We start from the raw sequence: 15,994 nt of genomic DNA, 5'->3' as shown, positions 1-15,994 counted from the left end.
AGCAGGGGAAGCAGCAGGCAGAGGGAGAGGGAGAAGCAGGCTCCCCGCTCAGCAGGGAGCCCGACGTGAGGCTCGATCCCAGGACCCTGGGATCATGACCTGAGCTGAAGGCAGACGCTTAACCATCTGAGCCACCCAGGCGCCCCAGTAAAATGGGTTTTGGATTAAAATTAGAGAAGCTTCAGGGTTAGACAATGGGGAAGAATATGTAAATATTAGAACTGCCCTCAAACCTAGAATATATGTTTACATATGTCCACAGATGTAACTGTGTAACTTTTAAAGACATCCACATATTTATATGTACAACATCATCAGTAAAATCCTTGTTGAAGCAAGCCTATGCTTGTAGTTTAAGCTCAAGGAACACTTGGTAAGGGAGTGGTTTGCGCAGTAATAGACTTGAAAGTAACACAAAGTTACCAAACAGACTACCCAAATCCCAGGAACTGAAAAGACTAATTATTACAATAACACTCTCATCATCTATGCATAAAGGAAAATGTCATCCATTCATTAAGAATGTGCTGGATGTGCCTGGAACTGGGATAAATGCTTTGCTTAAATCATTCCACTTATTCCCAATAAGAACCCCTCAAGGTAAATATTGCCACTGCCATTTTATAAGTGGGGAAACTGATTCAGAGGGATTAAGTACCTTGCCCAAGGGCACACAGCTACCAAGTGCTTCTTGGATAAAATACACAGATGAAGAAAGGCAGACACCAACAAAAATCTCACTGGAAGGAGCTCTAAGGGCTTCCCTACCATTTCATTATAGTAAAATTTCATTTTATTATTCTGGTAAAAGAAATATTTCTGGCCTAATAGACCTGAAGATAAAACAGAACTGACACCCTATTTGTGTTAGTACATAATAAAGCAAGTCAAATCATATATTGAGAGCCCAGCTGGAGCTATTTCCTTCCTCCGCCACTATCTTTTTTAAGGTACTTTTATTTAAGTGGAATTTCTTTATGTAAAAAGTATAATTTGGAGCATAAAGGGATATAAGAATTACAGAGAAGCTACTATTTGATGGGAGAAGAGAAGTGGGACAACTGATGACACAAAGCATGTCACTCACAGCCAATGCATATGCATTTTAACAGAGAACTTCAAATACTACTTGAACCTAATGGGACAACTCTTAATTATAGAATTGCAGGCACTGTAGCAGGTTTGGGAGCTGCATTAAGAACAGTGGGTCTCCAGAGGAATTCATCCAATTAGGAGCATTCTGAATAATACTGACATGTGTGGACTATGTAATGTATAGTATTATAAATATGCAAATATATGCTATTATAAAGTAACACCAATGAACTTTTAAGCTTAAATAAAAGTAAATTAACCTTAAAATGTACACTGAGGACTCAGAATTAGATGGGCAGATTCAATTCATGACTATAAAAAGTACTAGAAATTATAGAATCTCCTCTAGAAACTACTAAAATTAGGATAATGTCTCATCAGTACAGGAAAGTTTAGGTATAGATATTTCTGACTGTTTATTCCTGGCTCTGATACTCTAAAATGTCCACTTGTTTCATGCCATGAGAACAGCCAGGCAAACAAAGATCAGTCTAGACATTCTCATCAGATCATAACCAAAGATGATGGTAGAATCACCAAGTCTAGGATTCAGACATATCCACGCATGCTAAGATTGGTTTTCCTATACCTCTTTTTTTTTGGGGGGGGGGCTGTGGATTTGATTGTGTAGGCTACTGCTACAGATACTTTATTGGGAGACTTGGGATCTAACTGCATCTCTGTTATTAACTAGTTTTGTAAATTTGGGCAAATCATTTAACATCTCTGGTCCTCACTTCGCTTTTCTGATGAATGAGTAAGGTAGATGAAAGAATCCCCATGATCCTGACTTGAAAATTCAGTGATTCAGAACAAACTATTTACATGTAACATCATAGATTAAACACAATTACAACGCCACTTGAAGGAAATGACAGATGAGCATATTTTGTATAATTCTACTTATATTTTTAAAAACAGACAAAGTATTTTGTTAGAAGGCAGAGAGTGCTACCTTTGCAAGAAGATAGCGATGGAAAGTCCTCTGGGGAGCTGGTAATTTCTCCACCTTGATACTGTCTAAATGAGTGTGAATACTTGGTGACAATTCACTGAATGGTACACTTACGATTCGTGCACTTCTCTGTACGTATGCTATGCTCGATTAAAAAGTTGTTTAAAAAAAAAAATGCATAGTGGTTCCAACCCATGGTGCAGTTCTCAAATTCTTGAAGTAATGGAAAACTCTCCCTTTTATTTTGTGCAGCATCAGTCTGGGAAAAGGAAGAGGAGTAGGTGAACACCTGTTGAGCACTTACTATATGCTACTCACTTTACTACAGAAGTCCAAGATCAGGGTGCTAGCATGATTGGGTTCTTGTGAGCCTTCTCCCACCAGGTCACAGACTGCCAACTTCTTGTTGTGACCTCACAAGGCAGAAGAGGACACGAAAATTCCCTGGGGTCTCTTGTATTAGGACACTAATCCACTCAAGAGGGCTCCACCCTTATGAATGAGCTATCTCCCAAAGGCCCCACCTCCTAATACCAACACATTGGTTAGAATATCAACATATGAACTTAGCGGAGGATATGAATGTGCAATTGACTACATGTACCTCATCACTATTCTTATAACAAGGCTGTGAGATATCCATTACCATCCACATTTACAGATGAGGAAGCTGAGGCTCAGAAAGTGTGAGACACTTGCTTAAACTCATGCAGCAGTAAGCAACGGAGTCCAGGTCTGTCTGCCTAGGTCTGTAATGCTCTTTCCATTATGTCTTGCTGAAAACCACAGCAATTTGGGGTTTATAAAAAATCTTTATTCCTGAGGTTTCACACTCAAGAAGAGTTTGGGAAAGCTAGAAAATACTTTCCCAAAGTCAAAACCCAGTCCAAGGTCAAATATTTGCAGCAGTTCCTGGAAGTTACTCATTTAAAAGGAGGTAAATAGAGGCACTTGTCCCATCTTGGCTCATCACACAATGTATGCTTGAAAATAAAATCTTTTCTTATGAACCACTCCCTCTAGAAGATTTAAAAAAGCTCTCAGTGTCTGAAAGATCCTCTTCAACTGTACGAGACTACATTAGCCACTGCCTTAAACACACATGCAAGACTCGTAAACCCTGACCTTATTCATTCCAGGAAACCCATTTAAATTGCAAAGAAAAAAACAGTCAGCAAAATGAAAAAGAATGGGAGAAAATATTTGCAAACCATCTTCCTGATAAGGGGTTAATTTCCAAAATATATAAGGAACTCATATAATCCAACAGGGGCAAAAAAAAACTGATTTAAAATGGGCAGAGGACCTAAATAGACATTTTTCTATAGAAGACATACAGATGGCCAACAGACACATGAAAAGATGCACGACATCACTAATCATCAGGGAAATGCAAATCAAAACCACAATGAGATATCACCTCACACCTGTTAGGATGGCTATTATCAAAAAGACAAAAGATAACAACTGTTGGCGAGGATGTGGAGAAAAAGGAACCCTTGTGCACTGTAGGTGGAAATGTAAAGTGGTATGGCGACTACAAAAAACAATATGGAGGATCCTCAAAAATTTAAAATAGAACTACTATATGATCCAGCAATCTCACTTCTGTATACATATCCAAAGCAAATGAAAACAGGGTATTGAAAAGATATCTGCATTCCCATGTGCATTGCAGAGTTATTCACAATAGGCAAGACATAAAAACAACCTAAGTACCCATTGGCAGATGAATAAAGAAGATATAGTATATAAATACAATGGAATATTATTCAGCCATAAGAAAGAAATCCTGCCATTTGCATCAACAGGGATGGACCTTGAGGGTATTATGGTGAGCCATTAAATAAGCCACACAGAGAAAGACAAATACTGCATAATCTCATAAAGAAGCCAAAGTCACAGAAACAGAGGTTGCCTGGGGCTGGAAACGAGGGAAAATGGGGAGATGGTGGTCAAAGGGTATAAACTTCCAGTTATAAGACAGTAAGTTCTTAGAGTTCTGGGAATCTAATGAACAGCATGGTAATTATAGTTAAAATACTGTATTATATATTTGAAGTTGCTAAGAGAGATCTTAAATGTTCTCACACACACACACACACACACAAATGGTGATTAGGTGAGGTGATGAAAATGTCAACTGGCCCTATTGTGGTAATCATTTCACAAAACAGGGGTCCCCCAATATCCACTGGGATATGTTCCAAGACTCCCGGGAGATGCCTGAAACCACGGATAGTACCGAACCCCATATATACTATGTTTCTTCCTACACTACATACCTATGATAAAGTTTGATTTGTAAATTAAGCACAGTAAGAGATTAACAACAATAACTAATAATAAAATGGAACAATTACAACAATATACAAAAGTATCTTATTGTACCATACTCACCCTACAGGATGAGACGAACGCAGGTGTATGACGTAGGCACTGCAATGTAGAATTAGGTTACTATTCACCTTCTGACGATTCGTCAGAAGGACCGTGGATAACTGAAACCACAGAAAGCAAAACCGAAACTGCAGCGGACGGGGGACTACTGTATATACGTATATACAGGTATCAAGTAATCATGTTGTACACCTTAAATGTACACAAGGTTATGTGTCAATTATATCTCAATAAAGCTAGAAAATGAATGAATGAATGAAAGAATGAATGAATAAAACAAAACCGCTGCAACCTACTGTCAGAAAAAGTTACACACACTCCGTTGTCTGATCGCTTCAGACAATATATAACCTTCTTCTATTTAATTCATATGCTTCCTGTACTGGGGGGGAAATGTATTAAGTGGATTTAAACCTTTTTAGATAATTCAGGTTGAGACAAAATGAAAAATCCTTCCAGAAGCCTGCATTCAGGACCTTCCCAACCTGTTCCCCTTTCACCAAGAAGACCAATATTCTTCTCTTCCTCCCACCAAACTCTCAGGGTGGCTCACTTCAGTGAGGTGATAGAAGGAAAGCAATAGGACTAGCAGCATTCATTCTAAGATCAGTTTTCCAAGGCAGTCACTTTTTTAAAGTAAAGCTTATTTATCCACATAAATTCCTACCAGATGAAATATGATTCCAGCCTGTATACCCAAGGAAATTAAAGAATTCCAGTACTGTGGGGAAAAGGGGGACGTTATTATCACTTCTTGAAGAAGGAAGCTATTGTCCATGATGCAAGGAGCTTCACTGTTTCACTCCCACGGCACTTAGAAGATGATTTAAGGATGATGGACGTTAGTCACGCTCCTTAATCCCTAAGTGGTCTGATCACTAATGCATTTTTCCCTATTTCTAGATTGACAAGATTCGAATAACTTATAGGCATATAGTTACACAGATAATATTTCAAATATCATACTGAAATGCTGTCAGGAAGCTGATGTTTAAATAAACGGTGAAAGAATTCTGACTAGCTAAAATATATGGCCGTGATCTCTAAAGGAATCTGTTATTCAGTCTTCTCAGCTCCACATACCCATTCTTTTTAAGACGGCTTTTTGCTTTCCACTTCCATTGTCATATACACATATATAAACACAAAGAAAAACGAAGCAGGAACTACATTTATGATCATCAAAATGCAGGTGACCTGGTACCACTGTTAATAGGGGTCTAAACCTTGATGATGAAATCTTTGGCACAGTGTGGGATTACAACACCCAGCCAGTTTTTATTAAGCATCTACTAGGTGTCAAGCATTGAAATTCACTCTTGGAATTACTGCCATATCTCAGTTCTTGCATGCCTGCAGAGAGACACTGGCATTCAGCATCTAAACGCCTTTGACCCAGCCATCAAATGTCCTCCCGTGGATGATTAGAACATGACTCCAGAGGGACATAAGATAAGTAATAAGCAGGATTTGGAAATTACAGCAAATTTTAAGAGGAATGTTTCTAAATTCCAAAATTCACATTTTTTTTTTTTAAGCAAGTGGAAATCAAGTAGTGGTGTTGGAAAATAAGAGGCTATTATGAATGGAGAAATATTTTTTTAAAGATTTTATTTATTTATTTATTTGACACAGAGAGAGCGAGCACAAGTAGGCAGAGCAGCAGGCAGAGGGAGAGGGAGAAGCAGGCTCCCCACTGAGTAGGGAGCCCAATGTGGGGCTTGATCCCAGGACCCTGGGATCATGACCTGAGCCAAAGGCAGACATTTAACTGACTGAGCCACCAGGAGCCCCTGGAGAAATATTTTCTAACCAGATACTTACCCCATCCTCTCTGGAAAACTAGACTTTTCCCTCTCTGAGCCTGAATCTCCAGTTTACTTCTTTGTATCGACTGTTTAAAAGATGCAAATCCAATCATTCTTTATTTAATTATTAATGGTACCTAGTGTGCCTAGTACAGTACCTGGCAAGTATCTATTGAGTAGGCACTCAATAAGTATTTATTGCATGAGGGAATGAACTGTTGAAATCAGTGACTCATATTTTACTCAGCAAAATACAAATGGTGTTTTTAATTAATTCAGCAACATATGGTATTGATTCTAAATGTGTTTTATTAAACTATAAGCAAGCACTGAGATAGTGATACTACAAAGGTAATTTTGCTACCAGAATATAATTATAGTAATGCATTACTAGACTTATTTGTTAAATACAGACTATTAATATGCTTTAATTAGCTTTCTAAACTGTGCAGAAATCTTTTTTTGACATAAGTAGGCACTGTTCTTTTCCTAACAAGATAAATTATTTTCCAGTTTTAGTTATTATGTCCCCTAGAATGTGCTTTGTTCTTTTAACCCTAGCCTTCCCCCAAACAGTCGTCACCACTCCAGGGGCAAAGACCAGGGGACTGGAGCTAGAGTCGGGAGGCGGTTTTTCCTTCCCGAGTGGAGTGGTCGGGGATGACGTCATCCGCGCGCTGCAGCCCAGGAGAGCGGACCCCCGCGGGTCCTGTGCGCTTCCTTGGACCCCACCGCGCCGGCGCTTGACACTTGGTCCTCGGTAGCTGGTCTCGCCACTCTCTGCCCACTGCTCACTCTACTGTCTTCCGTGCCAAGAAAAGTTGCAGGGAAGAGTGGTGTGCAGAAATGTTTAAATGCTTAAGCTACCAGATTTCTCAGTAGCAGTAAGGAAGTACCTCCCTTGGACCCAAGCAAGAAGGGCTTTGTCATGGATCCCCTTTCTAGCCCTTGTCCAGCTGCACCTCCCCCACCCCTGCCAATGAGGGCATCTGCAGAGCCAAAGGTACATGCACACCCAGAGACGACACCCCCACTCCTAGACCACACTCAGAGTATCTAGGACCCCAGAGTTCCCGGGTCAAACAACACAAGCTACTTCCAGAACCTGTGCAAACACCACTTTCCAGAGTCCCTCCTCTAGAGGCTGGACCACACCTAGAGTGCTCCCCCTCAGCCTCAGGGTGGTACCTAGCAGAGAGCGGTGCCCACACAAGTGCATGCAAGATTGAGGCAAGGATGAGGAGAGTGGGGACTGGCCTCAGGCGAAGGACCAGAGCTTGCCCTCCCTGTGTCACAGACCACTAAGGAGGCCAACAATTCTAAATTCAAAATTACTGGAAAAACATGCTTTGAGTGTGGAATTATGGGTGATTTTTTTCCTACGTGTTTTATATTTGTTTTGCCTCAGTTTTTATGGCTGTAAAGTAGACAAATAATAGGATATTCCTCATCAAATTGTCATAAAACTAAATGAGAGGGGCGCCTGGCTGGCTCAGTCCAGAGAGCATGTGACTCTTGATCTCAGGGTCATGAGTTTGAGCCCCACGTTGGGTGTAGAAAACAGTTAAATAAATAAACAATTTTTTTAAAAAAAGACTAAATGAGATAGTGCCTGTAAAGCTTGAAGCACAATGAATAAGTGCTTAACCACAATTTTTATTACACACATACTAATTTTGTAACTAATCAATGCTATTTTAAAGCCGTATTTAAAAAGCAAAAGCAAAAACAGCCCTCCAGGTCACCGTGAAAGTGTATGTCCGAAGCATCTCTTTACTTGCTAGATGGATGCTGCCTGATTCATGAATCACTTAATAAAGCCAATTAGATCTTCAAAAAAGAAAGGAAGTGTATGTGTCAAGAAGGAAAATAAAAACAGACACAATTTGGTAGTTGATGTATAACTTCTCAGAATTTAGACATATGGTTTGTAGACATTTATACTGGTGCCCCCAGCTTTGCAAATGTTAAGAGTGCTTTCTTAAAATTCTTTTCTTGCATTCAAATATCCAAATGTACTGAATATGCTTAATGAAGTATTACAAATGAGATCCTGCCATTTAAACCTTTGAGATTTCTTGTTCTCAAATTTACCAACAGAGGTGCTTGGTTCAAACAAATAAGTTCTCTTGAGACAGCCTATGAAGATCAACAAAGTTCATCTTTAATGGTAATAGTATTTACAAATAATAATAAAGTTTATCAAGCATTGAGCCTCCCAAAATACAGCAAGAAGTAATTTGCATATATTATTTTATTCGATCCTCAAAACTCTAAGGTAGGTGTTATTTTATTTTACAAATGGTGAAACTAAAGTATAGAGAAGTTCAGTAACTTGACTGCGTTTCCACAGCCAGAAAGGACAACATCCTGGATGCCCCCTGGGCACAAAAGCCTGCTGAGCGCCAGCTCTCTGCCTCTTATTCCACTGCCTCCAGCATCAGCATCACAATCCCCTCCCTATCTCTGCATCCTCTCTTCCTTTGGCCCTCTCCCTGTCGCCTTTGCACAGTCCCACCCAGAACTCAGGCCTCCAGCTCAGATTTCTAGTTATAATTGCTCACTGCATTGAACATGGAGGTTACTTTGGGTGACTGATGCCCTTCAACACACACTCTGGAGTGCAAGGGTACCATGGAATCAGGCAGGCAATGCCCCGGGATGAGATGACAGAAGTGGAACTGAATCATGGAGATTCCAAAGGGAGTCAGGTAAGTCGGAGTGTGGGGCCCGTACAGTACACCCTCGTGCCTGAGGTGTGCTCTGAGGGTCTACCATCTCTGCCGCACAGAACTGAGAGGGTGTACAGACATGAGCCTCCGTGCTGCCGCCGAGGAAGAGGGCATCCAAACTGAGTGAGAGTCTCCAGGGTAGGGAGCACACTTTGGATCAGACAGAATAATAAGTAAAATTCACCCTTCTTCATTAAACTCCACACCAAATTCATTCTTGTTTGTTTAGTTAAATCAATTTAAAAAAAAAAAAAAAAACAGAATCTAACCTATGTGTTTTTGAAATATAGAGATGGGAGTAGGGGTGAGCCATAAATTTCCTCAAAACTGATATGTGTTTGGGATACAGTCCATGAGCCCAAACAGAGAGGCAAAATGTTCCCAGAGGCATGTCACCAGATGAAATAGTTTGGGAGGGAGCAAGGGGACAAGAGAAGAGCATCTTTTCTTTCCATCTCCCTTTCTCTCTTTTCTTTCTTCAAATGCACTGACTGAATATGCTTACTTTTGGGGACTAGATTGAGGCACAATCATGACATCTGCCCTCTTTAGAGAGAGAGAGATGAAAATGATATTTCATTTTAAATCCACATTTCAGTTCAACCTCACCCTTCGGTACAAAAGCGTCTAGGGCACTCAAAAACTCTTACTTGCTCTTGTTTCTGTTACCATGACAACAGAAATCTGCTCTGAATGGACGGGAAGGGTAGGGAAACAGATACGTTTCAACCTCCTTGAGAAATACTTTCTTGTTGATAACACAAGCTTCCAGTGTTACTGGCTCCTAAGCGGAGGTAGGGACAGAAAACTTTTCCCTTCTTCCCTTCTAGGTTCTTTGGCTGGTCTAATAAGTAAAGACATAAGACAGAGTAATAGGAGAAAAACAAATCTAATTTCATACTAATGGGAGCCCATAAAAATATGAGACTCAAAGAAGTGACCAAAGCAGGCAGCTTTTATACCATTTAAACAAGGAAACAATAAATTTGTGAAGAACTGACAAGACAAAGGAGTTGGGGCTTGGGGTAGCAGATTAGTGAAGAAGTAACAAGGTTTGTTCATACAGGCTTCTCAGCCCTGAATTCCCCATCTCTGCTGATAAGGATGCCCTCCCTGTACCAGGAGGGTATATTTCACATGGGAGATTTATTTCCTGCTTTTAGGGGAACAAAGGAGGGTCCTTCTTGCACCAGCTGTTTCCTTCCCTATTTTTTTTATTGAAGTATAGTTGACATACAATGTTATATTAATCCCAGGTGTACAAAATTCTATAGTGATTCAAAAATTCTATAGCACCAGCTGTTTCTTAAGTAAGTTTAATTCAAAATAATCAATATGCCAAAGTGGCATATTTGGGGGCAGCATATTCTATTGTCCTTCACATATTAAGTGTCTAATAGTGCCTTCAGGAACCTGATTCTCTGTAGGATCTAAGCTATGTGGCTAAGGGACAACCCATTCGATCCAATTCTTCTACCTGATGGAAGGCAGGAGGTGGGGCTCACAGAAAGCCCTCTTTCAACTCTCAACAGAGCCAAGACACACAGGCCTGTGGTTCTGCATGGACTCAGACACGTGCGCAGCCTATGTTAGGAATGGCCACAGTCAAGGCTTGTTGGAAACAAAGCCAAGAGCCCTTTGTAGAGTCTGAATCCCTGGTTATAACTCGAAGGGGAAATAACAAAGCCCCTCTCCCAGCCACCCTACAGCAGTTGTGCTTTGCACCTGATCCCATTCAATATTTCTGAATCCTACTGTATACCAGACCCTCTGTACAATTATTGGGTCTAGCCACCTCAACATCTTTTTGAAATAGGTGCAATTATCCCCACTTTTCACCAGGGAAACCAATGCTCAAAGAAGTTAAAAAAAAAAAAAAAAAAAAAAAACTTGTCCAGATTCACAGAGCCATCAAGGAAAGTCTAACCTTCAAATTCACGTAAGTAAAAAGAGGAGCCTGTCCTATGTTCTGCTGCAATGCAGGAAGTAGGGGAAATGCTGAGCAGCCCCCTCACTGACTCACAACACACTAATCATCAGTGAACCAAAAGCTTGGTCCTTACTCCCAAGTAGCTTGCACACTGAGGTACTCAGACCATAGACAATATATATGATTACACATACATGATTGTATATAATATATATGTATGATTATAAGTTGTGATAAGTGTTGTTAAGGAAATGATGCCCTAAGAAAGAATTATGACCTCATCCTTATGAAAAATTCTGCCCTCTGGAGCCCTCTCCCTTGCAAAGCAAATGCAGAGCCTGATGGGCTAGGGAACAGCTCTGCACAGTGACTGAGAATATGAACTCGCTCTCAGTCCACCATTTGAGACCCAGCTCTGCTACAACCTAATTGTATGACCTGGGACAAGCAACTTAAAATTCTATGGGCCTCACCAAATGTAGAAATATGTGTAAAGCATGTAGCTGAACCTGGCACATAACATAAATACGAGTTTTCTCAATTATATTATTATTGGCATTATTTCCCCTCCCACCCACAACTGAAAGTCCTCCCAGATGTTGCCTGTGATGACAATGGGAAATGGTGACTTCTAGGGATTATGGAACTAAAGCCACGGAGTATCAGCTCAGCTGGATGAAAATGTCTACTTCCTCTGTCCACGCTGACCCAGCTCCTTTCTCTCCTGTGTCCTCTTTAAGCTGATGCAGCAAATGCTGTCAATGACCCACTTCCATGTCCTCGAATCCCTTCATCATTCATGCTCACTGGCTCCTAGGGCACTCCTTCTGGTGGTCTGCCCTCCAGCTGTCTGAACCCAAATTTATACCCCCTGGGGACAGCCCTATCCCACGCATGACTGACAGGTGCAGAGGATAAAAGGATAAAACCGTGCTTCTCTACAGCCCGATGGAGATAACTTGAATGAGTGCTCTCCTTTGTAGAACTTTGCTTCATACTACACCCTCTACCCCTTTCAAATCACACTTCCCAACCCCCTATCAGGGAATCCTACTAAGTAAATGGCTTTCACAAAAATCCTCTTCTTAAGGTCTGCTTCTGAGAAACCAACCTAAGACAGGCTAGTGTTAATTGGCTTAAGCACCTACTTTAAAAGCATGGTTAGAAATAAAACACTCGAGTAAAAAATATTTTAGTCTTAGCAAGGCTTGACACACAACTTTTAGTATTCTCTGAGAATTGGAGAGAGTAGCAATGGGCATTTTGTCCTTCAGTATGAAAGATAGAAGACTATTAGAGTCAAGAAGTGTAAACACAGTGGTGCATTTTGGAACAAGATGCACCTTCTGGGCAGCAATCACTCCTGAGAGTCATCAGATTTTCCATTGTTGCTTGTTCCCAAATGAAATGTTTCCTAAACAAAATTCAGAATGTGCCAGAACAAGCAAGGTTTTCTTAGATGCTCAAAATTACAAAGAGATTGCAACTTTTTAAGTGAAATACAACTAGTAGGAGTAAAATATTCACCATTTGAATGTTTAATGGAATCCTATCTAAAAGAATCTCTTTATCCCTAGAGCGTAATTGTCTAAATATTGAACTTGTAGACATGCAACAATGGTGTCTACTATTTCAGGGTGCTTTTCATTAGATTAAAATGTACCTAAGCTTTCATTTAAGAAAAAAAAATCAGCTCTAATTAGAAATTATTTTTGGGACTAGCATCCTTTGTCATGACTTTTGCTATATGGTCTTAGATATGAAATTTTTGATATTATGGTCATAGCATTCAGAGTTTAGAGTTCATCTAGACTTATTTTTCTTTCCAGTGTTCTACATTTCCAGTTTTTCCACAATGGGTATATGGATATATATAAGATATTTTTACATATATGTATATATGGATATGCATATCCTTATGTGTTTTGTGTGTATATGTAAATATATACATACGTATGTGTAAATATACAAAGAGAAAGATTACTTTTATAAGTTGAAGTTTCTAAACTGGACCAATTTCAAATGTATGGACACTTAAAGAACTTTAAATTAGAATAATGTAACAGTTTTGCTTATATATTATCAAAGTATTTTTTCAGAAATAGGAGTTATTGCTGAAGGTGGGGATATAAACTCATATACTCCTTTGAAAACAATTTAGCAGGAGCCTTTAAAGTTTGTAATCCAATAGATTTATGCATATAAAACTGAAATAAATAAAAAGCTTTGTGTACAAATATGCACTTTTTTGATAACATTTAATAGGTTGTCTATCTTCTATTAAACTTAACATATTTATAGAGAACAATACAATTCAATAAATTTCACAAACCGAACCTACCGATGGAACCATCGCCCAAAAAAGAAGCAGACTATTACCACCACCCCGGAACATAGAATTATTTTAAAGTAGAAACAAATTAATGTCCAACAATAGAGAAAAATTTAAGATGGGATGAACGAGGCAAATGTTAAGCAATTTAAGCAAAGCCATCTAGAAATCCCAAAGGCAACAAGACAAAGCAGTAAATATGAAGATCCCTGTAGACACACAGGCACAAACTTGCAAGAGCTGTATTACTGGTGGTGTGGCCAAGGCAATGGGAAATTGTGCCAAGTGGCGTTTATGAAGAATACTCGGGAGAATCACAACAGCCAAGGCTCTGAGTAAAAGTTCTGCTTGGGTCATGTCAGGCCTTGCCTGAAGGTTCTGTAAATGAGGTCTAAGTTGACATACAATCTAAACCAAATGCTGAAAGTGAGTAGGTAATCACAGAGGGGAGAAGCAGATAGGGGTGCCAGTCTCACTGAGGATGGAAAATATGGAAATAAATCCTCTATGCTGAGAAAAGATGGAGTTCACCATTTTGAATCATAGAGTGAACATTAACATCAAATCAGATTATAGCCAAAGCCTAATGAGAGAGCCAAGCTTAACCAATTGGTGTAACCAGCAATTACCATCTGGTTTATGACTAAGCACAGCTAAATTAAGCATGAGCCTGAGATACAGACCACGAACAAGTAGAATAGTTTCAGAAGCCAGAGCAAAGAAGCCTAGGTAATGTAACAGTAACATTCCAACAAACCAAACCTAATGCTCCTTGAAGCTAGGATGGCATGGACCTTTCTCACACACATGTCCAGGCTTCAGGGGGAAATGAGAGAACCAGGTAATAACATCCATATAGACAGTCCAGGTTTCACAGAAACCCTGAGAGAAAAGGGTAAGCTATGTGTGACAGAGCTATCTCCAGGCCTTCCACAGGACTAAGGTCAAACCAAAGTCATTGCAGTTGGGGGTCTCTTAGGCTGGGTAAAGACAGAACTAGTTTGTTTCGTAGATTCATTCTTTCTTTCAACAAACAGTTACTGAGTCCATATTAAGTGCCAGGCACTGTGCTATTTAAAAGATATGTCACTGAGAAAAATTCAGACAGGTCCTGGCCGGAAGAGGCTATCACCTAAACCGTAATAAGGAAAGACATGTTTACCTGCAAGCCAATGAAGCTGCAGTTTCAGACTGAATTTCAAGGCCTGCACCTAATTTTTTTTTTCATAATTTTGTATTCTTTGGGTCCCACAAAACCTGGCCCCACTTCTGTTGATGAGTCCCGTGAAAAGGCCAGATTTCTATGACAGCATCTCTCATGCCTCATTATACACGTTTATTTGCATAGTTGTCTTTTCCCCTTTACATTAGAGCCATTTCTAATTTATCTTTGTGTCTCTGATATTCAACGCAGATGTTAAATAAGTGAATAGACTTTACTGAACTTTTAGTTATCCCTATACTAATCAATGGCTTTTATGCTTCTGAATATTATTTGTTCCCTTTTTGCTTTCCCTCAGTAAAGGTCCTTTTGAAAATTCCAATCTGACCAGGCTTGAACAAGTGAGAAATCGTTGACTCCTATTCAGACCAAGGAGCCAAGAAAAGCAGCAGCTTTTTGTGGTCAGGTGAGGTAGCAACAGTCAGTTGCAGGTAGAAAATCTGTGAAGCATGGGGCGCCTGGGTGGCTCAGTCGTTAAGCGTCTGCCTTCGGCTCAGGTCATGATCCCAGGGTCCTGGGACCGAGTCCCGCATCGGGCTCCCTGCTCTGCGGGAGGCCTGCTTCTCTCTCTCCCACTCCCCCTGCTTGTGTTCCTGCTCTCGCTATGTCTCTCTCTGTCAAATAAATAAATAAAATCTTTAAAAAAAAAAAAAAAAAAAAATCTGTGAAGCATGGAGTTGCTGAGTCAATTAAGGAATTGAAGTTCCTGGAACAACCCCTCTCCTCAGACCAGTGATTCTTGAATTTTAGCATGCTCACCTGGAGAGCTTGTTAAAACACAGATGGGTGGAGCCTACACCACAGTATATTGTAGGGTAGGAAAACTTTTCCCTTCTTCCCTTATAAGTTCTTTGGCTAGTCTAATAATTAAATTTGACATAAGACAGAGTAACAAGAGAAAAACAAATTTAATTTGCCCATAAAAATATGACAGTCCAAGAAGTGACCAAAGCAGGCAGCTTTTATACCTTTTAGACAAAGAAACAATAAATTGGTGAAGAATTGACAAGACAAAGGAGTTGGGGCTTAGCGTAGCAGATTAGTGAAGAAATAACAAGGTTTGTTTATACAGCTTTCTCAGCCCTGAATTCCCCATCTCTGCTGATAAGGATGCCTTCTACCCTCCTAGCACAGGGAGGGTGTCTTTCACATGGAAGATTTATTTCCTTCTTCCAGGGGGACAAAGGAGATCAGAGTACCTTTCTTGTACTAGCTGCTTCTTAAGTAAGTTTAATTCAAAATAATCAGTTTGTCCAAGTGGCCTATTTTAGGGTGGCATCTTCTGCTCCCCTTCAGCATGAGACTTACTGTGAAAAGGTATGCAGGTCACAAGTCTTGACCTATCCTTCACCTTGCCAGAAACAAGAGTATCAGAATCCTCTTTTGGAGAATCTTGAGAAGCATTTAGAGAGAACTTTAGGAATCTTAAAATGTCATGGACTCCAGATTCCCTCCCTTTGCAACATCCATTCAGCCTCCCATGGAGCAATTTCAGTTGGCAACCTTTCAGCATTTAAATG

This window comes from Phoca vitulina, unplaced genomic scaffold (genome assembly GCF_004348235.1).
Source record: "Phoca vitulina isolate PV1807 unplaced genomic scaffold, GSC_HSeal_1.0 scaffold24, whole genome shotgun sequence".
Taxonomy (NCBI): domain Eukaryota; kingdom Metazoa; phylum Chordata; class Mammalia; order Carnivora; family Phocidae; genus Phoca; species Phoca vitulina.
This window is presented reverse-complemented; position numbering follows the sequence as displayed.